The sequence below is a fragment of the Stegodyphus dumicola genome, chromosome 2 (assembly GCF_044657685.1).
Source record: "Stegodyphus dumicola isolate Sdum_Otavi_A_Nest chromosome 2, ASM4465768v1".
Lineage (NCBI taxonomy): Eukaryota > Metazoa > Arthropoda > Arachnida > Araneae > Eresidae > Stegodyphus > Stegodyphus dumicola.
In genome coordinates, this window is record NC_140769.1 from 130,187,607 (window position 1) to 130,214,473 (window position 26,867).

Sequence of the window (26,867 nt, forward strand, 5' to 3'; positions counted from 1 at the left end):
GAGTTCTCTGTACACTTGAAAAGAAAGTGCATAAAAACGTTTAAGTGTGAATGAAGTCAGTTGAATTTTACCAAGCGACAACCAATTTGTAAATAATTACTTTGTTGCCAAACCAGGAAACAAAATCTTTGGACACTTCAGGTTCCTACGTATACGTATGATGTCAAGATTAAACTTTAAAGTAATGTAACAAATTTTTCTCAATATCAATAAAAGAATTAACGTGGCAGCAATATACCGTGTCAACTATCTTAACCTGAAACAAAGTTGCCAACAGCAGTTATATATTTAAAATACTGACATTAACGAAATATTTTTGACATACATTGACGTCACACGTAATTGCGCGCTTTCTTCAAAGTCAGAATATGACTCTATATAAGAATAATGTTGGCAATTCTATTTTTAATGTTTCATATTTCGTAAAACTTAAAATTTTTTTATTAACAACTTTACAATTCAGTGGCAACACTTTTCGGAATAAAGCAGATTTTTATCCCCGGCGTGCGAGACTGTTGCCATTCGAAAAAAGGGGGAAACTCGAAAAATTAGCGTTTTCAGAGTTTTTAATTAATATCTCAGCTGATTAAAGTCTTACGAAGACGAGAATGATCGAAATCGGTTCCCAAGAATTTTTGGAATTCTGGGCTTCCTACTCGAAACTCAACTCCCTGCCGTTCTGGAGGTGATAATACTCGAAATAAACAAACAAACAGACGGGCACAGATTTTTAATAGTGTAGATACTTAAGTAACTGAATATTTCTTTACTTAAAATGAAAAAAATCTGAAGGTAAAAAATCCTTTAGACAGAGACTAATATATATAAAGAACCACAGGGTTGAAATGAAATTCTAATTCAAGTTCTAACAATAAAATGAATTTTAATAAAATAAAAACATTAGCACTTGTAAATCATGACGATGAGGAACTTGGATACATTCAGTCCCGTAATTTCAGAAAATTGTTAACAGGAAGAATGGGCTATCTCTATTCACATTATACACGAGGAGTGATAGTTCTAGCGGGCCAGTGCGCCCATAGCTCCAGCAGGGATGTCCTGCCTCTTCTAAGCAAAACCAGCATCCTTACTCGCTGCTCAAAACCTTACTAACTCACGGTTTCATTAAGTTCACTGAACCCCCGGGAAGAGGGAAGATTCCTTCACTCGTGCATAACAAAGGTGTCCATCTTCTGACCTGATGAAAAGACTACTTTTATCCCTTTGTACCTTGGAGCCACCTTCGAGCGTCAACCGAAATCATTAACAAAGACAACTTGTTGCATCCGAATTTCTCCTCTGAACTGAAAAAGGTACATTGCATTCTGAAATCATTCATCCTAGACAAGGAACCTTTATGCGATCTTATCACACGAGAATACTGAATATTAAGTGTCTGCTCGGAGCTGTTTTAAAGCAAAAACGAGGCTTAATGTTTGGATTCTTACAAGTCTTCCTTGCTTATGATTTAATAAGAGAGAAAAATATAATCTGAAAGGTTTCAGATTTTAACGATTGACCAAAAGAAAATTGCTAATGTTTTATCCGCTCTTGTTGAGCTCTCAGTCTACTAGTCTGCTGTTGCACTTGCTCCTGCTAACCCATTTCTTTTTGTCTTTTTAGCTTTATTATTAAGCATAATTTTCTTCTCACTTACACCATATGCAATTCAACATCAGAATTACAAAAATAATTAAAAGCAGCATACCTTTAGAATTCCCGATTAGCAATAAGTGTTGGCCTAAATGTTTCTCTATTTTTTCCAGTTTTTTCTCAGTTTATTCTATCAGTGTTCAGTTTTCTTAATAAAAGGGCTTACAAAACTTTTTGTCCTTTTATTATTAATATTTTGTGTGAAAACTTTATTTATTAAATAACGCCACTTATATCCACAAATCATGAAAATACACCAAAAGCTTAGTGCTTTAGGACTGGATCTATGCCAAGTCACACCTTAGGATCGGAAAAAAAAAAGAAGGAAAAAAACCGGAAAAAGCTATGTTCAGGTTACACCCCAATAATTGACTCCGCGCAACATTAACAGTTTTAATAATGCTCCAAAACACCAAACTCTGCCGAGGCTATGAGCCATTATTTATGAACTTTGGACTGAAAGATCTAAGCTCAGTACGGTCTTTCTTACCTGTAACAAATATCCTCACATAACAAGAATCAGACTCCCAATATACTATAAAAATCAAATTACATATGTTTATCTACTTACATAAAAGTGCAAAATTTCCAGTGCAATGATCTCGAAAATATCAACTGTACTGTATATACGTAATCCGTGTAATGCGTGTACTAAACACTTTCTGTTATTCATGTAACTTAGCCTAATTTTATGTTATTATTCTCTTATGTTTAAATGTAACAGCTCCGATGTTTAACTCCAGTGTTACTTAGCATATAGTCAATTCAAGTTTTTCATACTCTAGCTTAGCGTGAGCTTGCTAGAGTATGAAACTCTAGCAAGCTCACACCTGCGGGCCGCTTGCGACCCTCTTATTCCTTTCGTTGGCACTTGCTCTTCTTTACTGGGGAAAAAAAAAAAAAAAAAAAAAAAAAAAAAGGTAGTTAAACATTTGGAGAAACAAAAGACCCTTCTTACTACTTTAAATAATAAATAATAAATATAAATAATTATATTAAATATAATAATTAAATACTAAACGTTATGAGGCTCAGACAATGAAAGCTATTGTAAATATTGTAAATTTAATGAGGCAAAACCCAGTTACACAGAGCATTTATTGCATTTGTGAACAATTTGGATGCTGAGTATGGTGACATTTATTGCAGTGTCAAGTGCGCTGGCAACGTGCTGGAAATCGTCTGCAATAGTTTTTTGGGTTGAGGAATAAAATTCTTGCTTTCCTCAAAAGGGAAAACACTAGGCATGAGTATCAAGAAAAGTTGGAAGAAATCCTTTTCTTTAAATAATCCTGCTTTTCTGACAGAATTAACAACCCATTTAAATGCTTTAAACTTGAAACTACAAGGCAGAAAGCAAAATATAGCTCAGCTTTATGGACACATTGAAGGTTTTTGCAAAAAACTTAATGTAATGCAAATTGCACTGAAGGCAAATAATACGGCACACTTCCCATTTTGTCAGCAGCTGAAAGAAAAATATTTTAGTATATTTCGCAAAAAAGAAAAATATTTTAGTATATATATAATAAAAATATTTAGTATATTTATTATTTTAGTATATTATATGAAAGAAAAATATTTTAGTATATATTATTACTGATATCAAGAAAGAGTTCCAGGACAGATTCCAGAATTTTGACTCCCTAAAAACAAAACTTTCATTGTTAAACAACCCCGTGGAGATTGAAATAAGTGAGGTATGCCTCGCGAACTTCAAATGGAAATTTGTGATCTTCATAATTGCAAAAATTCTCTTTGAAAATGTTATCGCTGGTTGGCAGTATATATGTGTGTGAGAGTGTTTTTTCTGCTGTCAAACAAATTAAATCAAAAACGAGAAATCGCATTGAAAGTGCTTCACTGGAATCTAGCCTGAAACTTTGCCTTACTGAAATTACAGTGGATATTGATAAACGTGTTTCAAAAAAGCAGTGCCAATCATCACATTGATTTCTAGACTGTAAAATAAAGTGATATATTAAAGTAGTGATTTATATATAATTCATTTTCTTTTTTTTAATACCTCTGGCCCTCACTCTCCTATACTAATGTTTGATTGACCCTCGGGTAACTAAAGGTTGGACCACACTGCTCTAGCTAGTCAGTGTATTGGGGCAATACCTGTTCAATTCTGCAGTGAAGTTATGCACTTTTCTCTGTTTTTTTTTTTTTTTTTTGGGGGGGGGGGCTAAAGAGAGAGAGAGAGAAAGTAAAAGTGGAAAATTTTTAATCTGAAAATTGAGATTTAAAGTTTATTGCTCGTTAGAATGCTTTTCATAAAATCAGTGGCTTAGCTAGGGTGGGGCAAGAGGGGACATCTGTCCCCGGGGGCAGCATCCAAGGGGCGCCAAATTGATGCTACGAAATTTTTTAATGGAATGTTTTCCACTCTTGGCACACAGAAAGGGGCGCAATTTCTTCAGTTGTCCCCGGGCGCTGGAAACTCTAGCTACGCCTCTGCATAAAATTATGGACAAAAATCGTTTTGCAGTTTTCTTTAAAGAGAAGATTAGATTTTGATGCATATAAAAAAGATAAATTAGGGGTCAATTTAAGTGTGCTAGAATACTGTTGTTTGGAATTACAGCTACGATTAAAAATTTTAATTGTATTTTATTTTTTTACAAAAGTAATTTTATAAAACATAAATATTACTCTTAAATTACTAGTAGTAAAACCGATACATTGAAACTATTAGACATTTTTTATCCATTATATTAAAGGAAAAAATTAGTTATTTAGTTATATACAACGTAGAAATGCAACATAAAAATTAAAAATTCTAATTTTATATTAAATTCGGAATTCATCCTAGCTTCACAATGTTATTATTGACACGTAAAATTATTCAATATTCAGAAATAATTTTACAATAAGCTATTCCGGAGAAGATCAATACGTTTTCAACAAGAATTTATTTTACTTCCATTTTGAGATTCCCACGTTTATTTCCAATCGTGAAAGTATTTGGTCTATTTTAGAAACACGAAATAAATTTATTTGACGTACAATGTAATCAGGATTTGTTCTTTCAGTAAACTTTACTCAATCTTACACTCTAAACATTTATGGTAGCGTTGATCCAGGCTTACCTGTCCGTTCATTTTCATTGTTCTCTTGGCTTTCTGTTTACAAAGTGTTGATCTGTGATTGGCAGGAAAGGATTTAGACTGTCTGAGTCATTCCCAATAAAAGTCTCCGCAGAAACATAACTTTAAGCGTATGATTGGATGATAGGCTGTTGCCATGACAACAGTTTCTCTTAGCTGCCAATTCCAGTAATGGTGAACTTTTATTTATTTATTTATTTTATTTTTATTTTATTTTTTTTTTTTCCGAAAATAGATAGATACAAAACTGATAGCTCTCTTCTTGAAGTGCTAGGAGCAAGAGTGAACTATGTTTTTTTCGAGTTTTGTTGAGATTTATTCTAAGGGTTTACATTTAACTTTACGGAAATCATTTATTTCTTATAGTAGTCAAGCTCTAATTGCTTTCAGAATAAATAATTTATTTTTGACATTCAGGTTCATCAATTTCTTTAATCAACTTCTTAAGACATAACAGATTTTCCGTTAAAATTTAACAACAGATTTTCCATTTCAAATATTCACAATCAGGATCTTAAAATATAAAACTACAAGAAACGGAAGAAGCATGCAGATTTAAACTCTTATGCAATTTCAATTAAATATGTTAAAGATGATTGGATTCATATTTACATAACACTTTTTTATCTTCCAAAAAGTAATAGATTAAGAAATTAAGAATAATTCTTACTTTTAATTAAAATGTTCGCTATTAGTGTAGCTTTGTTTTAACATTTTTAAACTTCATTTTTCAAATTCTGTATATATAAATTTTTTATTACATTCTTTTGAATATTAAGTGTACAATATTGATCTTACAGCAGTTTTTGCTTCTAGATTCATTGTAGATTGCTTCACTTAGAAATTTAAATCGCTTAGACTTAGCCTTTTTCAAGCGAAGCAATTAAATGATTAAGAATCAATTAACTAAAGTTTTTCTTATTCGTAGCCAGTTTTAATTTTAATTTGGCATTACATAATCATCTAAAATTGTCATTCTTTTGTATTCAGCAACAGTTTTTTAATATGTTCTCCAATCCATTTAAAATATTTACTTGACAAGCAAAACAAAACAAAAAAACATAATGTTAACAACATGCATTAGTAAATGAAAGTGAGTCAGGACGCTGCTTCATGCAAATGAAGTAAACTATGCAAAATATCTATTTTTATTTATTTCATTTTATTTTTTATTCCTCACTAAATGTTATTGTCAGTGTTGAGTAATCTAAACAATTTTTTTTAATTACGATAATGAATTAGTGTTTAAGCATCGTTAAAATTAATAAGATATATATTTTCGAAATTCAATCTTATATTTCCTTATTTAATAACAACTTGCAAGTGTGATTTGAAACTGTATTTATTAAATTTTTTAACCTAAAGGAGCGTTAGCTAGAAGAGATTAATTTTGCTTTGGTTAACTCTATAAACGGAATTTTAATTTTTCAAATTGTTGCCACCAAACTTTATCGCTCTCTGTTATATTTAAAGAAGTTAAATAATTATTCTTATTAACCTTATTATTAATATTATATTAATACCTCTTATTATTAATATTATTCTTAATGTAATTATTCTTATTAACGCCTGTATAGATAGTGAAGAATCTGCATAAATGTACGTATGTTTCATGCATTGCGAAAAAAACAACGTTACATAGAGACATCAGATTTTGAATAACGCAAGTCCTCCACACGAATGTGGGCATCTGGAAGCCCAAATTTGGAATTTGCTTTATTACGTATTTCATATTTTGTAAAAATGGACCGAATTTTTTATTAACAAACTCAATGATTTCAAAGCATTTCATTAACATTAATGTCGTGTGCATCTTGAAGCACGGATATTTTATGCGCAAGGTTACTTTTTAGTCCAAAGGGACAATTTGCCCTGAAAGACTATTAATTTCATTTTGCCATTTTGCGTTGAAAACTATAAACGGCGAATCTCTTTTAAAATTGTTGCCACCTAATATTATCACCCTGTATTATATTTAAAGAAATTAAGTAATGAAGAATCTGCATGAATGAATGTATGTTTCTCGCAATGTGATAAAACAACAGTACCTGGAGCCATCAAAATTTGAATAACGTAATCGTTCATAGAATATGGACATGGGAAGCTCTAATTTGACTTGGAATTTTTTTTTATTATCGATTTCATATTTTGTAACACCTCAACAAATTTTTTATTAAAAAACTAAATTATTTCAAAGTGAGCAATGGCAGCACTGTGCGGGGAAAAAAAAAAAAAATCATTTTTAATCTCCAGCGAGCAAGACTGTGTATTGGAAATTCTAAAGATATGCTCATTTTAAAATTATTTAGCGATATTGCTGTTGAACTTAATTTTATGGTTTGAGTACGTAGAACATGATATTTAATAAATAAAGATAACAGACAAAGCCTTAAAAAAACGCCCCTTTGAACGTTATTTAAAATCTGAAACCTTTCATATTTCTTTTTTTGTGACATTAATGTAGAATTGAATTTATGGCTGAAGTACGAAGAACGTGACTTTCAATAAAGGTAACACACAAAATCCTTAAAAAAACGCCCTTTTGGGCGTAATATAAAATTTGAAAGCTTTCAGATTTTATTTATTTATTTATTTATTAATATATCATCATCTGTAGAGATCCATCATCCATGCTTTTCGCAAACTTTTCTTCATTCTAGAAGACTGTTTAATGACAATGACACAATGAAATGAGACAATTTTTGTCTTGACATATCTGATTATTCTTATTAACGCCTGTATAGATAACTTTCCTAATTATTACACAAATCTGCAGGGAAGGTTATTTTACGGTTATCATCTTTAAATGAATAATTCTATATTTGCATTTAGGACTTCAAAGGCTATAGGAGCAACTCTTCGAATCCAAAAACAGCTATTCATCAACTGATTGGGCTAAACGGATGTCATGTTCTTTTGATACTTTTGCTTCCCTCAGTCCCAACTGGTGGAGCCCATACAGCCAAACGTCACTGGGAGCAACATCTAATTGTCCGGAATGAAGCTTGAGCCATATCACCTGGAATTTTTTTTTTTTTTTTTTTTTTTTTTTTTTTTTTTTTTTTTAAAATTCTGATAAGCTTTTACTTTGTTCTGAGTTATATTACAAAGAATGGCATTTCATGCCCTGTTGATACTGAGGATGCTTTCTATTGATAAATTTCCATTTGATGTCTATTAACGCTCAAAACTCTTGATTTCATACGAAAATTCACAATATTTTTATCGCTTTTCAATTCATAATACCCTAGGTCTCTTTTCATACAAAAAAATATTCTTTTGCCATCGAGGTTGGTTCCATAGACAGGGCAACTGGTGAGGTCGCACCGGGCAGCAGAATTTAGTGGCGAAAAAATTTTTAGAGTTTAGGAATGTGCTTGAAAGTAAAATTTAGGTCTCACAGCCATTGCGGCGAAATCTCTCTTTGTCATAAAATGGCTTAATGCAGTGAAAATGGTTGGTTCACAGATAAGCACAAAAGAGGCACAAATTATTATAATTAAAGGCACAAAAGAGCAAATTTTTTAGAAAGTAATTCTAATTGAGTTTTTGGTGAAGGGCTTTAAGCTGGTTAAAGATCTGAGAATGCGCTAACACTAAATAAGAAATTTTAGTAAACTCGTACATAGAGTGCAGTCCAAATACTCAACAGTGTGCTGCTTCATCTGCTTAAATGTTAATATATAAAAGTGGTCTAAAGATTACCTAATACGTATACTTTCAAAATTTACTGAATAAGGAGTTAAAGTGTTATCCCTTCTTTCCTCATTCAAACAAAGCTCTCATCTCATTGAAATCGAGGGAGAAATTTGTCTTCTCATTTTATAACAACTTTCAAATCCTCAAAATCTAGAATAATTCTACCCTTCAATTCATCGCTTTTTTTTTTTTTTTTTTCCCTCGTAAACATTTATTTTTACTATTCCCCAAATTTCAAAACTGCATGGGATTAAGTCTGGTAATCTTGGTAACCACTCAACAGTTCATCTTCTTTCAAGCCGTGTATAAAACATTTCATCGAGGAATTCTCGAACAGCAATCCCCGCAGTAAGAATGTGTACCGTCTTGAAGAATTCTGATGAACATTTTAAATCATATAAAATTTTGTTTTCCAATATTTTGAGGTAATTCCCTTGAGATGAATTTAGAAATACTTCTGCAGATTTAGCCCCGCCCGGCGGTCGACGTAGAGAACTCTGCGAAGCTACTGGCTAGGATCTGTACCTAGGTAGTCTCGGCCACAGGGGTATACAAATATCGAATCTAGTGGTTCTAAAGGCCCTAGAAACATCGCTTATCGGTCGACCCTTGGGTCTGGCACATTCTAGAGCTCAGGACTCTAGTAGCCCGTGGTAGCGTCCCTGGTTCTGTCTGGGGTGGCATCTCGGGATTTCTGGGTAATGTCCTTGGGCCACGGGGAGCCCGTGTGACTGGTAGGTAGCAAATTGTCAATAAATGCCGCCGAAGGGCGGTGGTGCCAGACCTCTCCAAGATGCAAGGACAGAGGTTGAACCTCTGGGCCTGGCTCGGCGATTGGGTTGGACTCGTAGTGTTGTTAAGTCTAACGGAACAAAGGGTATGCCCAATGTCTTATCTTCTCTTCTCCATATTACAACATCAGCCTAGTGCAACAGTACTTCTTTTACAGGGTTTTCTCATTTTTGAATGAAAATTACGTAGTTAATAGGACACCAAATTGCATTAACTTTATTGCAAAATCTGTGTGAGCTAATGCTCTTTAGTTTGCATTTACTTCAGTTATCACGGAAGTCGCAGTCGGTGGAACATGGCTTATTCACGTATGATATCTTATATTAATTTAGTTTATTTTTAACTAGCAAGTTGGGTTCTTAATTTGCATCTTTTCTATCCCTTCTGACTAGTCACGCTGCTCGTTCCCTCCAGATGGTAATGTAAGTTTCTGAGACGAGTGTAGGAGTATAAGTAGGTTAATTGGAATCATGGAAGGTTGGTGATCTGAGTCTGTCTGACTCTGTCTTAAGTTGTCTGCTGTCTGAAGAACGTCAGTGCGAGTCTTGATCTAGGTTTGGCGAAGCAAACTGAATAATGGAATGGAGAGCAGCTAGGTGATGAAAAGAAGTTATATCTAATTCTGGCCGCTGTAGGAGATTCAGAAGAAATCCTGTCCAAAACGGTAATCTACAGTTGAAAGCTTAGCACGTTAAAATTAAGTGGCATTGAGCTTCATCTTAGAGTAAAACTGAAGTAGGAATTTTAGCATAGTCAAGTCGATTGTTATCTCCACTTTTTAAGTTTATTTCTCAAGTAGAGACTCAAATTATAGTTTAATTTGAGTTCCTGTTTGCATGAACCTATACATATTACTTCCATCACAATAACTCCTGAAAAGAAATCAGTGGAACTTAATAATTTGAACAAACAAAGCTAGCTGTAGAGGTTACAATAATCCAAGTTCTCTCAGATCTAGCAGTAAATATGATAGCCTATATCAGAAAGGAAAACACAGTGAATGGATCTCAGGGGTTATATCGACAACACTTAGAACTGCATAATGCATTTTCAACATGTGAAATCATCTTTAAAATCGGGTAAACAATTTTGAGCCACTGGCCCTGTAACTCCAAAAACACCCTGTGTCAAGGTACGTTAAAAGCACCAGAGACTATGCTGAGAGTGAAAACAGTATTTCTGCATAGCATTTCGGCGCCATTCATTAGAAATATGCTTGGAACGGCAGTCTGTTAGGAGAATTTTGAAAAACGATCCCACATTCTATTCGTATAGAATTGTCTGTGTGCTTCAATTTCAGCAGATTATGATTAACGGATATACTTAGCTGTTGGACATGTCATTTTTTCATCACCTTCTACATGTCATTTTTTTGTACGCAACACAAACATTCAAAATCAAGTTGTAGAGACATTAGAATTTTTAGGAAGCAGGAGACGCGAAAAAAGAGCACTGCCCTCGCCGGGATTCGAACCACGAACCTCTCGAATATGCGCCGAGTGTGGTGTCTTTACCCCACGAAGGCATGCTAAGAAGGCGGGAGAAATACCTTATATAATCCCCCTTTTAAATGGTGATTGTTAATTAGGGGACCCAATCGCCAAATCCTGGTGGTGGAGAATCATTATCCACAACCTTTTTTTGTTCGGGCGCCACTGTAGAGACTTTAGAAAGCAGGAGAGATAAAAAATGAGCAATGGCCTTGCCGGGACTCGAACCACGAACCTCTCGAACACGCGCCGAGTGTGCTGACCACTACACCACGAAGGCATGCTAAGAAGGCGGGAGAAATACCCTACAAAGTCATAAGCCTAATACCATGGAGTTAAATTAGCTCTGCAAGGTTTACTGAATTTATTTATAAACTCTATTTATTTTTATAGTGTACGTGTTATTAACTAACAAGACCGAAAATCTAGAGTCTGAAGAGCTTAACGAACCATCAGTGTAAACGTTTTCGTCCATGTCGACTAGCTGTCCACCTCTTAAACCAAGGACCCTAAAATCTGATCCCTAAAATTCCTTCATTTTAGGACCTCTCCGAAATAAAAGCTGCGATCAAATCTTCACAAAGCCTTTCGATAAACTCACAAAAATCATTTATCCCATCTGCTGCGAGCTGTGCCAGATTATATTGCTCTAACCAAAATACATAAAAAAAGTGGTATTCCATTCCGTCCTATTGTAACAAATTTAGGCATTGCCTCGTACCCGTTAGCTATTTAGTTTCTAGATTTTCGGCCTTGTTCGTTAAAACTCTTACACCACAAAAAATCCAACAGAGTTTATAAATAAATTTTAAAATAATTCTAGTAGAAATTTCATCATGGCTGTTTTTGATGTAAAATCATTATTCACCAATATTCCTGTGGAAGATGCACTTAAATGTATAGAAACCAAACTCCGAGAATTTCATTTCTCATGTGTAAAAATTTCAAATTTGTCTGAAATAAAAGCATTTTATTTTTGAATGTAAGTATTACAACCAACCTTAAGGATTGGCCGCGAGAAACCCTCTTAGTCCTATCCTTGTTTATATCTACATACATTATGAATTTAAATTGTTTGAAATTTTTAATTTCGTATGTGGTTGCGCTACATTGACGATACTTTTACCCTGTTTGACGATAATAAAGATGATTTAAATAAAGTTCTTTCAATAATAAATTCCATTGATCGTGCTATTCAGCTCATTTTTGAGCTTGACACATTCATTTCCTTGTTCCTTGTCATTTTGGTCACACGCAGTATCGAACTTTGCGTACTACTATATGCCGTAAGCTTTCTTTCAATAAGAACTTTCATTGATCCTGCTATCCAGCTCATTTTTGAGCATGACACATTCAATTCCCTTCTGTTCCTTTACATCTTGGTCCCACGCAAAGTATCGAAATTCAGCACTACAAATATATCGTAAACCTCCAACTGTGTGCCTTTACCACACTTCAAACCCTATCATTCTACTAAACAGAAGTTAGCTTCATTTTATTTCTTCGTTTTTCAAGCACTTCAAGTTGGTTTCCCCAAAACTGCTCTTGATCAAGAATTAAATTACTTAAAAGCAGCTGGAATTGACAGAGGCTTTTAAAGTAACATTTTTGACCAAGCGATTGAAGAAATCCTCATTTCAGCATATCAAAAAGCATTCTCTTCTTTTAGGAGATAGTAAGAATTTATTTATCAGTCCTTTTTTCTCATTGATTAACTACCTTCCGGATAAAATTCTGGGCATTCCACGTTCTGTCAGACTTCTGCCGATCCAACTGCCGAACCAGGCCCAGGGGTTCAACCCCAGTCCTCCCACCTTGGAGACGATTGACGCTATCGCCACTTGACAACGTTTGTCGTCGATTTGTAACACGGGCCGCCCGTCGACCAGTAACACGGGCTGCCCGTCGCCCAAGAACATAACCCAGCAAACGCAAGTAGCCACCCTCAGGCAGCTACCTGGGACGCCGACCGGGCTACTAGAATCTTAAACTCTAGGACCTGCCATAACCATGGGCGACTGATAAGCGCTGTTTCTGGGGCCTTTAGAACCACTAGGTTCGTTATTTGTATACTCCCGTGACCGAGAGTGCCTAGGTACAGATACTAGCCAGTAGCTTTGCAGAGTTCTTTACGTCGACCCCTGGGGAATACTATATTCCGGATATCAGTTTCTGGATCATACGCATAATTCCTTGTGAATATAGTTTAGTTTACACTGGTCAAACTAAGAGAACCATAAAATTTTCTAGCTAAGGAACATGAGGCATATGTTAGTAAAAAAAGAAGCACATTGCCCAACATTATCAACAACAACAACAAAAAAAAAAAAAAAATCCGATTTTCCATTCTAGCAGCCAAAATGTTTCAAAAAACATCTTCTATTGATGGATTAAATTTTCTAGAGGGGTTTCACATTCATAAAAAGCTTTCAATCCTGATTCATGATCCCATCATCAATCCGTCTTTACTCTTAGCTTTTAAGGAAATTATTTCATCGTTGTTTTCACTTTTTATCAATAGAGGGGGCCAGGAGCTTTACTTCCTTCCTTTCGTCGTTATCGCTTGACAGCAGACTTTTCTTCCGTCATTTGCACTTCTGCAGCTGAAGAAGTAGGTCTATATTTCAGCTTTCGAAACTATTTCAGCAAATTTATGAGTATTATGCTGATTTTTATTGCTTTAGTACCTCCCACAAGATATGTTATATTTAGATCCTAGACATGAAATCGTATATTATAATTTTGCGTTTTTTCACATACCTTCAGTAGGTCTGCTTGTAGCTGAATTATAGAAATTAAATAACTGTAAGCCTATCAGCAAAAAGAAAATTTTGCTTTAATTAAATTAGACAGAACAGGCTTTTCGAGAAGAAAAGGTCTGGAGAAGAAAAGGCAAAAAACCAGTTACGACTTCGCCAGTTTTCGAATTACGTATCATCAGATTGGCAGCTGGATGTGTGCTTTTACTTACAACATACAACAGCACGTCCAGCGGAAGATTACAATCCCATATATATCCTTCACTTAAACGGTGACTCGGGAGAGAGACGAACGAGATCCGTTTGGCCAAATCCAAATAATAATGAAACCTCAACTACATTTCAGTTGGAAGCCACTGAAAAGCCATTTGGAATTTTATGAATTTGGAAATTTTTTTTAATCTGGAATTTTCTAGAAATGTGAGAAAGTTGAAACCCTTGCCAGATTCGAACTACTGATCTTCCGATTTGCTATCCAGACGTACTACCAGTTACACCACTCACGAGGAGTATATTTAACTTTTAAGGAACCTAGTAAAAATGTTAAACAGGTACAAACTAATAGTAACTTCACATAGATTTTAGTAGTATGTTGAAGCGAATCAGTTACCTGTAAAAATAAAAAAGTATAATTTTTTTTTCTTACTTAGGAGAAGACAAAATTTTAACAAATTTGTCATGTGATATAATGCCAGCATCAAAAATTAAATAGGCAGATAGTCAAGTAAACAGACTGGAAATCACGAACGAGACCTATGTACCTTAAAAAAGTTGCGGATTTTTTTTCTGCAGGAAATTAGTGCACTTCTGGTGTCTTTATCTCTCGTCTTTTCATCATAATTCTTTCTGATTTTTGAAACTTTTAGCACTAACAGGTTTAATATAAGGAACACTCACTTATTTTAAGTTTTAACATTAATCCTTTGCTTAATTTTCAAGGCAAACCATTGTTCGAAGATTCATTCCTTAAATCTCTGATAGATGTAATAAGAACGCGATGTTACGCAGTTATTAAAGAAAATACATCATTTTTAAGCAACAACAGCTGTCGTTTTGTTAAAAAAATTACAGATAACTAACTCCTTTTAGCGTGCGAATCTTTTGCAGATTTTTTAAGCAAACATGTTTCAATCGCGAGGTCTTTCACATCTCTCGCTGGTTATAATTTTGGTAGCGTCAGCTATACGCCGTTAAAACGCCAAAGAACTAAGTGCTAAAATATTTAATAGGAAACAGGTATCGACCGGTATAACATGGTTAAATAGAGCTTTTTTTTTTTTTCAGCTGTGGATACTAAAATGAGAAAAAAGTGTGAAAGTATGAATGTGTGAAAACTGTAGTAAAAAGAATTTGAAGAACATTATAGTAAAGTAACTGTATGAGGCTATAAGGTATATCTCCCACTTTCTTGGCGTGCCTTCGTGGTGTAGCTGAAAAAGGAGGTTCCATACCTTCGAAAGTGTAATGCTACAAATTTACTTAAGCTACGCAAATTCTTGTTATTAGCAGTTTAATTCTTGTTTATTAGCAGCTCTTAAAGTTGCTTTACGTTTCTTGCAAATTTTCAATAGTTTAGAAATTAAGTGAAATTTTTTAATAAACTCTTTTAGACATTTTTGTTGTGTTGCGACTTATCTCACTTGCTTGATAGTGACATCAGAACAAGTCTATGAAATTCATCGTAGCAAGAAGAAAAAGATAGCACCTGTTGTTGGCAAAGCTTTGAGCACCATAACAATAATAGTGCGACTTCTCTCGTTTCTACAACCCCCCCCCCAATTTTGAAAGAGAGCACCACGAGGGGACGGTTCCGAGGATCTCCCACCCCTGTTTTCCTACCATCAACCTCTCAAGAGCACTTTTGGCTCAACGCATATTTAGAGTGCTCCCATACCGCACAGACACTATACATTTACAAACGTGCATGAAATCTGGATTCAAACCCCCGCCCTCTCGGTATCGCAGTAGGCTCTCCTAACCTGGACGGAACCCGGAATCCACTATTTGTATAACGAGTAACGAGTATTGTGAAGATTTAAGGTCTCCATTTGCTTTTTTTTTTTTTTTTTTTTTTTTTTTTTTTTTTTTTTTTTTATTCTATTATGTTTTAAGCAGAACGAATATCCTAATACGTCCTGTTGTTTCTTTGCAGCTAATGAGTTCTTCTGCACTATACATAACGCAGGTAAGAGTCTCGATTACCCAAAAATTCTGCTTTATTCAAATATTAAAGGAAAAACTTTCTTTTAACAACGGGGCACCTCATAGATGCTTATTGTGTCTTTTAATTATCGATACCACTGGCTCTGTTTTTTAGTTTTTACATAACAGAGCAAATTACTTATGTAATACGGGAGCTTTATTATTACATTTATATCTGTGCCTTGATAAACTAAACAAACTGATCTTTCTGGTGTCCAGTTGAGTGGGGAAAAAAATGCAAGTTTGTGAGTAATTATAAGAATGATTTGAGCTCCTTAAAGGCTGAGGCCCTAGGTCTTGTCATTGCAAGCCTAGGAAGTATAATTGGGCTTTCGGCCTTGTTTTGTTGTTAGTTGTTTAAGCAGAAATTAACTGACTAGATAGTATACATGATAGATACTGACTAGATAGTATACATGACTAGATGACTACCAATAAGTATTTGGACACCTATGAAAATGACGATATCTGCGGTCCTAAGGTACGACACGGAATCCGCCGGTATATATCGTGTAGGAAACAGCATCGGCTTTAGTCGCATGCAAGATGCCTCGCAGTTCGGAGCTCTCTGATTTCCAGAAAGGTATAATTATCGGGTATCACAAATGTGGCCGATCCGTAAGGGACATATCTAGCGATCTGAAGTACCCAAAATCGACAGTGGCCTATGTGATTAAGAAGTGGAAGGTGAGCGGTGATTGTCGGAATGTGCCCGGAGTCGGCAGACCAAAGAAACTGGGCGATAGAGACCGACGAGTGCTGTCCAGAGAAATTCGGAAGAACCGTACCCAACCGATGGCCCTCATCCGCGAGGAGTTTCAACAGGCATCCGGGAGTATTGTTTCAATGAATACCATCCGTAAGGAAGCACATCTGCTTGGTTTTCATGGTCGTGCTGCTGCCCATAAGCCTTTGATCACAAGTCCAACCGCGCTGCTCGGTTAATGTGGTGCAAAGCACATCGAAATTGTACCATAGATCAGTGAAAACGCGTTCAATGGAGTGACGAATCAAGATTCACCCTTTACCGTTCGGATGGCAGGGTCTGGGTCTGGCGTCTAACTGGAGAACGTCTCCTGCCAGAATGCATTGTGCCAACAGTCAAGTTCGGCGGAGGTGGAATTATGGTCTGAGGTGTTTCTCCTGGTATGGGCTGGGACCTTTGTTCCCCATTCATGGTAAACTCAACTCCGATGCCTACTACACTGTTTTTGATGACAATGTGTTTCCTACGTTGTGGCAGTTTTACGGGTTGGACCCCTGTTACTTTCAGGACGACAATGCCAGTTGTCATGTTTCCACGTTAACCAAGGCTTGGTATGGTGCCAATGGAGTTCATTGAATGGACTGGCCTGCCCAGAGTCCAGACCTGAACCCTATCAAGAACCTCTGGGACGAGTTGCATCGCCGAATTCAGGGGTGCACCACCCGTGCAAAATCGGTGAAAGAACTTCTATGTCTTCTCCATGCCGAGTGGAAGAAAATACCACTAGCTGCCATACAAAGACTTGTGGAAAGTATGCCCCGGAGGGTCCACGCTGTAATTACCTCTCGTAGAGGCTCTACCAATTATTCATTTTGAATAAAGTTAGTTTTTCTTTTCTATCACAGGTGCAAAATACTTATTGGTAGTCAGTGTATAACAAATTACATTTTGTCGATGCTTGAAAATCAGAACTAAAATCACAATTTAAAAGCCAATTGAAACTTGTAACAAAACGCAGATTTAAAATACGAAGAACAGATATTCTAAGTAAACTTTTTTATAATTAATAAAATAAAACCCATTTGACGCTTACAGGTGTGGTGTCAAACTATTTCAATAACCACATAATTCATTTGCAGTCTATCATAAGAATTTTCTAACACACGCAATTACGAAAGAAAAAAAATCAACTAGCCAATGGTTGGCTAAAGAAGCGACTTATTGTGATATTGATTTAATGTTGTCTGCTTGTTGCCAAGTCTTATTGGAAGCATGTGGCTTCGAAGAAAAATGTGATTGATCGGAATGCTGAACATCTTGCTTCTTCGGAGGTCCAGTGAACAAAGAGATTTTTCCCAAGTGTTCTTCAACGACTTAAGTGTAGGTATTTTCAACCGGACTATTGGAACTTACTTACTTCGTTCCAATATTGTCACTAGTGGACTCAGTGCTTGCGGTGTTGCTGTGGAAGATGTGGAACATATTTTATTGCACTGCAAGTTACATGCGACTGCCAGAAGTGCTTAAGTCAGTTCAGGGCAGCTCTCAACGACTTAAGTGTAGGTATTTTCAACCGGACTATTGGAACTTACTTACTTCGTTCCAATATTGTCACTAGTGGACTCAGTGCTTGCGGTGTTGCTGTGGAAGATGTGGAACATATTTTATTGCACTGTAGTATTGGAAAAGCCTGTGAATTGCCCTGAACTGTGCAATAAAATATGTATGTGTGGAACATATTTTATTGCACAGTTCAGGGCAGCTCTCAACGACTTAAGTGTAGGTATTTTCAACCGGACTATTGGAACTTACTTACTTCGCTCCAATATTGTCACTAGTCGACTCAGTGCTTGCGGTGTTGCTGTGGAAGATGTGGAACATATTTTATTGCACTGTAGGTTGCATGCGACTGCCAGAAGTGTTTAAGTCAGTTCAGGGCAGCTCTCTCTTTGCTGGCCTCTTGTTTTATATGATTTTGTTAGGAGTTTCGAGGCCTTTACAGTGTTGCGCTACCTTATTTGTTCTTTGAATCTTTAGTATTATTATTCATATGATTGGATTTTTATCTTTTTTGTCTCATTGTATTATTTTGTCTATCGACTATGTATGATTAAGTTATGTATTGATGTTTTGTAGTGTTGATATCATTTTATCTTTGTATCAATATTTTTTAAGTATTATTTCATTTTTTTTATTATTGTATTATTTTAAGTTGGTTTATTTTCTTTTATAGGAGTATTAGTGCGTAGTTTAATTATTTACGGTACATTTTAGTATTTTTATTATAACAGTATTTGTATTTTATATTTTTTTCTTTGTTCGTTCCAAGTCTAGATTTTATGTTTTTATTATTGATTTCCTTGTATTACTCGCAGTACAAGGAAGCCTCCTGGAATAATTTTAAGCCTCGTGGACAAGAGCCTTTTAAGCCTCATGGAATACGAGGAGTTTTGTATTTGTTTTCTTAATCAAAAAGAAATTAGCTTATGGTAAACTTATAAGGTATTTCTCCCGCCTTCCTAGAGTGCCTTCGTGGTGTAGTGGTTCTGCACGCTGGGCCGGTATTCCAGAGGTCAGTGGTTCGATTCTCGCCGAAGGCGGTTGCTCTTTTTCATCTTTACTTCTTCCAAAAGTATACCTAATCACCTCTACAGTGGTGCCCGAACTAAAAGGGTGTTGAATGAGAATTCTCCACAGCCAGGATTTGGCGATTGGTTTCCCTAAAAACCCCAGTCACCCTTTAAAAGGAAAAGTATATAAGGTATTTCTCCCGCCTTCCTAGCGTGCCTTCGTGGTGTAGTGGTTCTGCACCCTGGGCCGGTATTCCAGAGGCCCGTGGTTCGAATTCCGGAGAAGGCGATTGCTCATTTTTCATCTTGCCTGCTTCCAAAAAATACGTAATGTCTCTACAAACTTAACGCAAGAGACTTTCTCAAAGTACCAGCCCTCTGCATCTTCTATCAAAGCTTAAGACCCGAACTGGTTCTTTAAATTAAAACTTTACTTCCTTGCAAATTAGCATTTAAGACGGTAAGATAAATAGATTAATCTTTCATATAAAGGAAATGTCTAGAGATGTAGCCCACTAAGTGTAGTAATGTAGCATTATTATTATTATTATATTATTATAAGTTCACAGCCCCGAACCTCCTAGCCGGCAGAAGCCGGCCGTATGATCAAAGAATGGGACTGGCCGGAAAAAACAAATATAAGAAAAAAACATATAAGGTCCAAAATCTGAGTCTCAGTGTCGAATTCCAACTCTTTCTTTGTTCGTATTTATAACCTTCATTACTGACTCTGCAAAATCTTTCAAATTTGAATAGTTCCTTTTAAAACCTTCCTTAGAATTCTTTCTGTATTTCTCTTTTGAACTCCGGGTAATCGTACATTCATCGACGAAGTGCCTGGCGTCCCCAAACTTATCACATATTAAGCATTTATCATTATTCTGCAGATGGAACTGATTAAAATAAGCCGAGAAGCGCCCATGATTAGTTACGTACCTCATTTATATCAACATTATTTATAATATTCATCTTCTTGTTTAATTTTATATTTTTCATTAACTCTTTTTTTCTTATTAGACGACTCCCAGCAAAAATTCCATTCTGTATAAATCCAGTTTTGCATTTCAACAATGGTCTTTTTTCTTGAATCTTGTATATCTGTAAAAGTATGTAGAGACATTGCAGAGAGTGTTGTAGAACATTAGGTATTTTTTTGGAAGTGGGTAAGACGAAAATGGAGCGACGACTTCGCCGGTTATCCAACCACGAACCTCTGGAATACGCGCCGAGCATGCTGACCACTACTACCTAATGTCCATACAGGGGTTCCACTGTATAGTATGTCCATACAAGGGTTCCACTTAGGTATTTTTTTTTTTTTTTTTTTTTTTTTTTTTTTTTTTTTTTTTTTTTTTTGGAAGCAGGTAAGATGAAAAATGAGCAATGCCTTCTCCGGTTATCGAGCCACGGACCTCTGAAATACGCAGCCGGCGTGCTGACCACTACACTTCAAAGGCATGCTAAGAAGGCTGGAGAAATAACTTTAACACATTTAAATGAAGTGTAATGGTGTAGTGTGAAATGATGTAGCCCAATAGCAGTATCCAATTTAAGCAAGGTTACTATCATTGCCAGACTATTTTTATTTTATTTTTCAGCTTTTCATTTATTTTTATTTATGTATTTATTTGTTTATTGTTTTTGTTTGTATGTGTGTTTTTTTTTAATTTAAAACTGATTGAAAAGGAAAACAAAATAAAACGATATATAATATTTTAAATCATAAGTTCAAAATTTAAGTTTAAATGGCTACAAACTATGATTACAAACCTAAACTCACCAAAAATATTTCCCTTTTAATCGTATGCTTTTATATATCAAAAGGTATTCAGTCATAACGCACAGTTTTTCTCTTAATCCACTTTTGCTCTTAACAGTTTGGGAGCGAGTGAAACGAATGAAAAAGACTCGGAGAAACGGTTTACTTTTTGATTTGATTTTAGGAGGTTGAGAGGTAAATAAGGTGTCGACAGGAGTGAAATACACCGCTGAAGAAAAGTTTCTAGATGGCTGTGATAAATTTAGGATTTTCTTCTCCCTGCTTTCCTTTTCAAATGATGTTTGAGGGCGCTGAGTAACTTCGATAGAAGAATGTTTGTTATCCGGAACGAAATGGCGAATGCGAAATGTCAAATTAAACCGAGAGGACAGCTCGTTGAAATGTGAATAAATAGACAGGAAACTCATATTTTCTTGCTGGTAGGAATTCAGTCAGAGGAGCAATAAGCATAAGTTCCTGCTGAGAAAGTTTAGATACCTTCGGGTGTTATCTGTTAAAAGCTTCGTAGCTTCAATCCAAACATTTCAGCTTCGGACTTGAAGTTAAGTTGCAAACAATATACTTTGCAGTGATTTCTGAAATTTGCTAAAAAATAATTTTTATATTTATTAACGGAGCACAAAGTGACATGAAATTTTTTCTGCCTTTTTCTTTTCCTATTTTTTATCTAACATATTTTTTAAAGAAATTTCGTACTATTCCGTTTTGCGGACCGTAAAAAATCGCCAAATTTTGTTGATGCCAGTGCTGCTAAAAATAATTGCGGCAAGAAAGGAAGTATAATAGTAAATAACTGTCTAAAATTAATTTTGTTTTAATTTAGATAAAAGGTTAATTTCATGTAATGCTTTTTTATTATTATAATTTATATAAAAAAAGGCTAAACATAACTGAGTGGATTCCTGCATCGCTATTTTCGCTACCGAGTTATCGCTAAAGCATTATTTCATCTCGTTGGTTGTTCAAACATAATTTTCTATAATGAATGAAGCCTTTTCTTTGAAAAAATTCTATTGCAGACTTTCCGACACTGGGCTATTCCCGAATTGCTAAATTCACAGCGCTATCAAAAAAGGATTTAAAAATTAAACTAGGATTTCAATGGTGTCTTATGAATTATAGAACTATCTAAACTTACTCAATTTGAAATTTGGCGCGCTATTTAAATGGTCGCGTTTGCTAGATTTTTACGCTTTGGGGCACACATTTCCGTTGCACTTTTTTTACGGTCCTCAAAACGGAATAGTACCAGAAATTTTTAGTCCAAAAGGCCAATTTGCTCTGAAGGACTATTAATTTCGTTTCGGCATTTTACGTTGAAAACTATAAATGGCGAATCACTTTACAAATTGTTGAACCCAATATTAGAGCCCTGTATTATATTTAAAGAAATTAAATAATGAAGAATCTGCATAAATGCATGTATGTTTCTCGCATTGGGATAAAACGACGGTACCTAGAGCCATCAAAATTTGAATAACGTAATCCTCCACTCGAATAAAAGCATTTGCAAGCCTAAATTTGAAATTTGTTTTATTATCTATTTAATATTTTGTAACACTTCAACGAATTCTTGATTAAAAAAACTAAACGATTTCAAAGCAAGCAATGGTAACACTAAAAAAAAAGAAAAGAAAAGAAAAGAAAAACACCCTTTAGACCAAATTTAAAATTAAAAACCTTTTCATTTTTTTTTTTTTTTTTTTTTTTTTTTCGGTTTATTATTTGTAGTTTTCGTAGTTTGGTATGATTTGTAAGCAAATGTTAATATAAGATCGTGAAAAATACTTAAATAAAATTTGACTGAAAGTCTCTAACACTCTTTTAGTTAAATATCTAGTAATACATGTATTATGAATATTTATGGTAAAGAATAGTTGCATCAAACCTGCACCTAAAAGCGCTGGGACAAAGCGCTATGTATTTGTTCCAAGTGCTCTACAGAAAAAAAAAAAAAAACAAACAAAAACAAAAACAAAACAAAAAAAAATAGCTTAGAGGGTATTTTAATATGTTTGCTCAAGCTCCCCAATGATGCAATTAAAAATACATACCCCTTTTTACTTCTTTGTATGAAGTAAAAAGGAAGTATTGTAATCGCGAAAAGTTTCAGGCAGCATATTTCAACGAAAATATCCGTTTTGACCTCTATCGAATGCAATTTAATGATGTTTTTGCGTGATACCTGTACGTAAGGACAGAATAAAATACTCTTTTCCTCCAAAAAAAAAATCATAAAACAGCTCTAAATGAATTCTGAAGCGAATTTTTCGTGGCGTCTGTACGAACGTATGTACGTAGGTATCTCGCATAACTCGAAAACGAGTAGCTTGAGAACGTTGAAATTTTATATATAGGACTGCTATACCATGTAGATGTGCACCTCGTATTTTGGTTGAAATCAGCCGCACCAAAAATATATAAATATATTTATATATGTATCCACTCTGTTATCCGGCTCAGTGATCTCAGTTTCTTTACTCTTATATGTTTGTAAATTGTACAGTTTTTGCTTTAAAAATGATTATGTTGTTCTTACCTTCCGGTTAAGGTTTTTATGCCTTTAGCAAATCTGTATGCAATATTTTTAGAATTGTCAACAATTTTAAAGTAGTTTAAGTGCCGCTAAGCCTAATAATTTTTTGATGGTGGCCATTGCTCGTTTATATTTGAAACAGCAGGATAGTGGATTTGTTGCCAATCTAGAGAAACTTAGCTTCGTAACAACAAAGATAACGCCTTCATTTATTATTGCGAATTAAATCATGCTTAATTCTTTCTGGGATGTTTTCCAGGAAATAAGTGTTTAAGATTTACTTCGTAATTTTTAATACAGATATTTTGAGTTTTTATGTATTTTGCCTTGTTGCGAAGTGAGAACTGAATTAATTGAATGAGAAATACTCAATCGTCTGTGAAAAACTGTTCCTTTTTTTTTTTTTTTTTTTGTTTGCTTAATTTCTTTTATACGTCGTTCTAGCTTTATTTATAGTATTTGAATAGAAGATGTCGCAACGATTAGATAATTCTTTAAATGATATAAATTTTGTGCATTCTCAGTTATAATATGAATGAAATATAATACTGTTAAGTGAACCGAGCGCCAGAGTGTTGCTATGGTAAACAAATAGAGTGAATTTTAAAGAATGCATTTATGTATTGTGGTTCATGCGCTGTCGGCGAAGTAGATTTAATTCAATCCAATAAGTTTAAATGAAATGCAAGAAAAAATGCGCGTAATTTAATATTCCGTACAAGGAAGTCATGTGGTGTACACATCAGATTTTTTAATTCGCTATTTACAGTATAGTGTTGAAACCACTAACTGTTAAACTTGTTAAGACTTTGGAAATACACATATTGCAATTTTAAAGAATTTCATTTAATTAAAATTAAAGCAACATTACACAAGCTGATATACTTTCACTAAAATTCGCAGAATACCATAGCTTGAGACCAAAAAGGGAGTTGCACAACTACTTGTTATAGCAATCCTATATACAAAATTTCAATGTTCTGAGGCTACTAATTTTTGAGTTATGCGAGACGCATACATACGTACGTACGTCAGGGGGAAAAAAAATCTCCTCAATCCATTTTAAATATATTTTACAATTCGTTTTGTTAAAAAGAGTTCTTTATTCTATCCCTATGTACAGATGTCACGAAAAACCATCCTTAAATTACATTCGATAGAGGTCAAAATGGAAAATTTCGTTAAAATATGGTACTTGAAAATTTTCGGAATTTTAATACTTCCTTTACTTTGTAGAAGGAAGTAAGAAAACAGCAACAAAAGTATGCATATAAATATGAAATCTAGTGACATTTAGTAGCATTCATAACAATACAAGAAAAGGGGGTGAATATCTAATGTTAAATAAACTCATTTAAGTTATTAAAATAATTAATTAAATGTATATAATATTTCAGTATGCTAAACGGCAAATTTTTGTAAATCAGAGTGAAATGCAGGCGTATGAAAAATGATGAAAATCATTCAAGCATTGAAAAAAAAAAGTGTACGATAGTATTAAAGCACACAGTAATAATTTTTCATTTGTAAAAGGAAATAAATGATTGTACATGTCCCAATTTCTTTTGTGCGTCTGAGTGAATGTGCAACATTAAAAATATACTTGAACATGAACAAAAACATTCTAGTAGATAAAAACTTTTCCAAGCACATTTTGCTTCAACTTCCGTTTAGCTTTTAAGAAAGACTAGCTTATTGCTAAGCATTAAGGACCTAAACAATTACGTTTAATTTGAAAATATAATAATAATTTTATTTCGTTCAGCCTATTGTATTTATTTGAAACGTCTTTTCTAAGAAGAATAGAAGAGATACCAAGTGTTTAGCTTCTCTTTGCTTAAAATGATTACTACGCTCTGAAGCCTTTTAAACACACCACGTAAATTGTATTTGGTATGAAGTACTCTTTTGTGGGCCAGGATTTGAAGAAAAGAGACGAACACTATTCATTCCAGCGACAGAACAATGACAAAGAAGTAAACATACAGCTTTAAGTACGTGGGATAATAACTTAACAATGTGGGATAATAGAGTATATTCCACAATGGTGTGGACGTTTTTGCGACTAATCCACTGCACATTAGCACTTCATATAACCCCTTAAAAAAATTTGACTAAATCTTAGAAAATTTAATTAATTTTTCTTCTCAAAGCTGCGTACTAAGAGCAATCCAAATGAGCGCAAAGAAAATATTCTTATATAAAATTTAAATATATCCCTAAAATTTACATTAATAGAATAAAATTTCGGAGCGAATTCATAATCTTTTAATAAGTTTTCACTTTCTTGTACGAAGTATAAAGGAAGCAGTAAAACAGCAAAAAATTCGGGTATCATATTTCAACGGAAATGTCCATTCTGATAGTTCCTGGATCCATTTGGACGACAGAATAAAGACTCTGTTTTCCAAAACGGATTGTAATAGAGATTTAAAATGTAATAAAAGAAAAATTTTTTGTGACGTCTGTACGTACGCATGTGCATATGCACATATCTTACGTAACTCAAAAACAATTGGCCGCAGAACGTTGAAATTTTGCATAATGACACTTCTCTAATAGCTGTTTGTGCAGCTCCTTTTTCACTGCAATCAGCAGTACCAAAGGTGTGTGTGTGTGTGTGTGTGTGTGTGTGTGTGTGTGTGTGTATACATGTAATATATTAGGTGCGTACTTAGAGAGATGTAAAAACCAGTAACTTCCAGACGTGGCCATTTCTAAACACAACTTTGTTTAATAATAATTCCCATCAACTCACTTTTGGTAGACAAGACATTTATTCAATCATAGTTAAATACCATAAATTTTATGTACATGGATTTTAACAGTACAACGTAAGCATTTTAGACAGAAAAGAATTAAAGCACGTAGATGTTTGCAGTGGCGGGAGCTAAGAAAGGAATGACGTAGTTATTTTGCCAAGAGTGTTTATACTAAGTATGATGCCTAAGAGCACCTAATCTGTTATTGGCTAATTTATGTTGTTATGTAACATAGAAAGATCTCGAATTTGGGAGACCAGATGAATTTAGGGGGAGAAAATAAAATCTAGAACATTTAATTTTGAGGTCATCAGTTATTTCTTAAAGCAGCCATCGTGTTTTGTTATATTATAAGGTATCTCTCCCACCTTCTTCGCATGCCTTCATGGTGTGGTGGCCTGCACGCTGGGCGCGTATTCCAGATGTTCGCGATTCGGTTCCCTGCGAAAGCATTGCTAATTTTTCATCTTGTCTGCTTCCAAAATTACCTGATGTCTTTACAATATCTTACATTATATACACATATCCACGCTTTTACTCGGCTTAAAAAGACCTTACCCCGTCTTTATTTTGGCATGCATTGGTCATAGCCATATTCTTTCAATAACAAAATATTATAAATGACAAAAATATCATGTTTTAGAAACGTCAAATTTTAAAAAAAGAAGTTATTTTTGGCAGCCAACGAAATCTAACTTTTAATGTGGTTTCCCGGTTCCTTATATTGGAGGAAATTTGAAAACTGAAATTATAAAGGTTGACTCCCGTGAAATAAAAATTAACTGGGTTGCTCAGTTTCAAAATT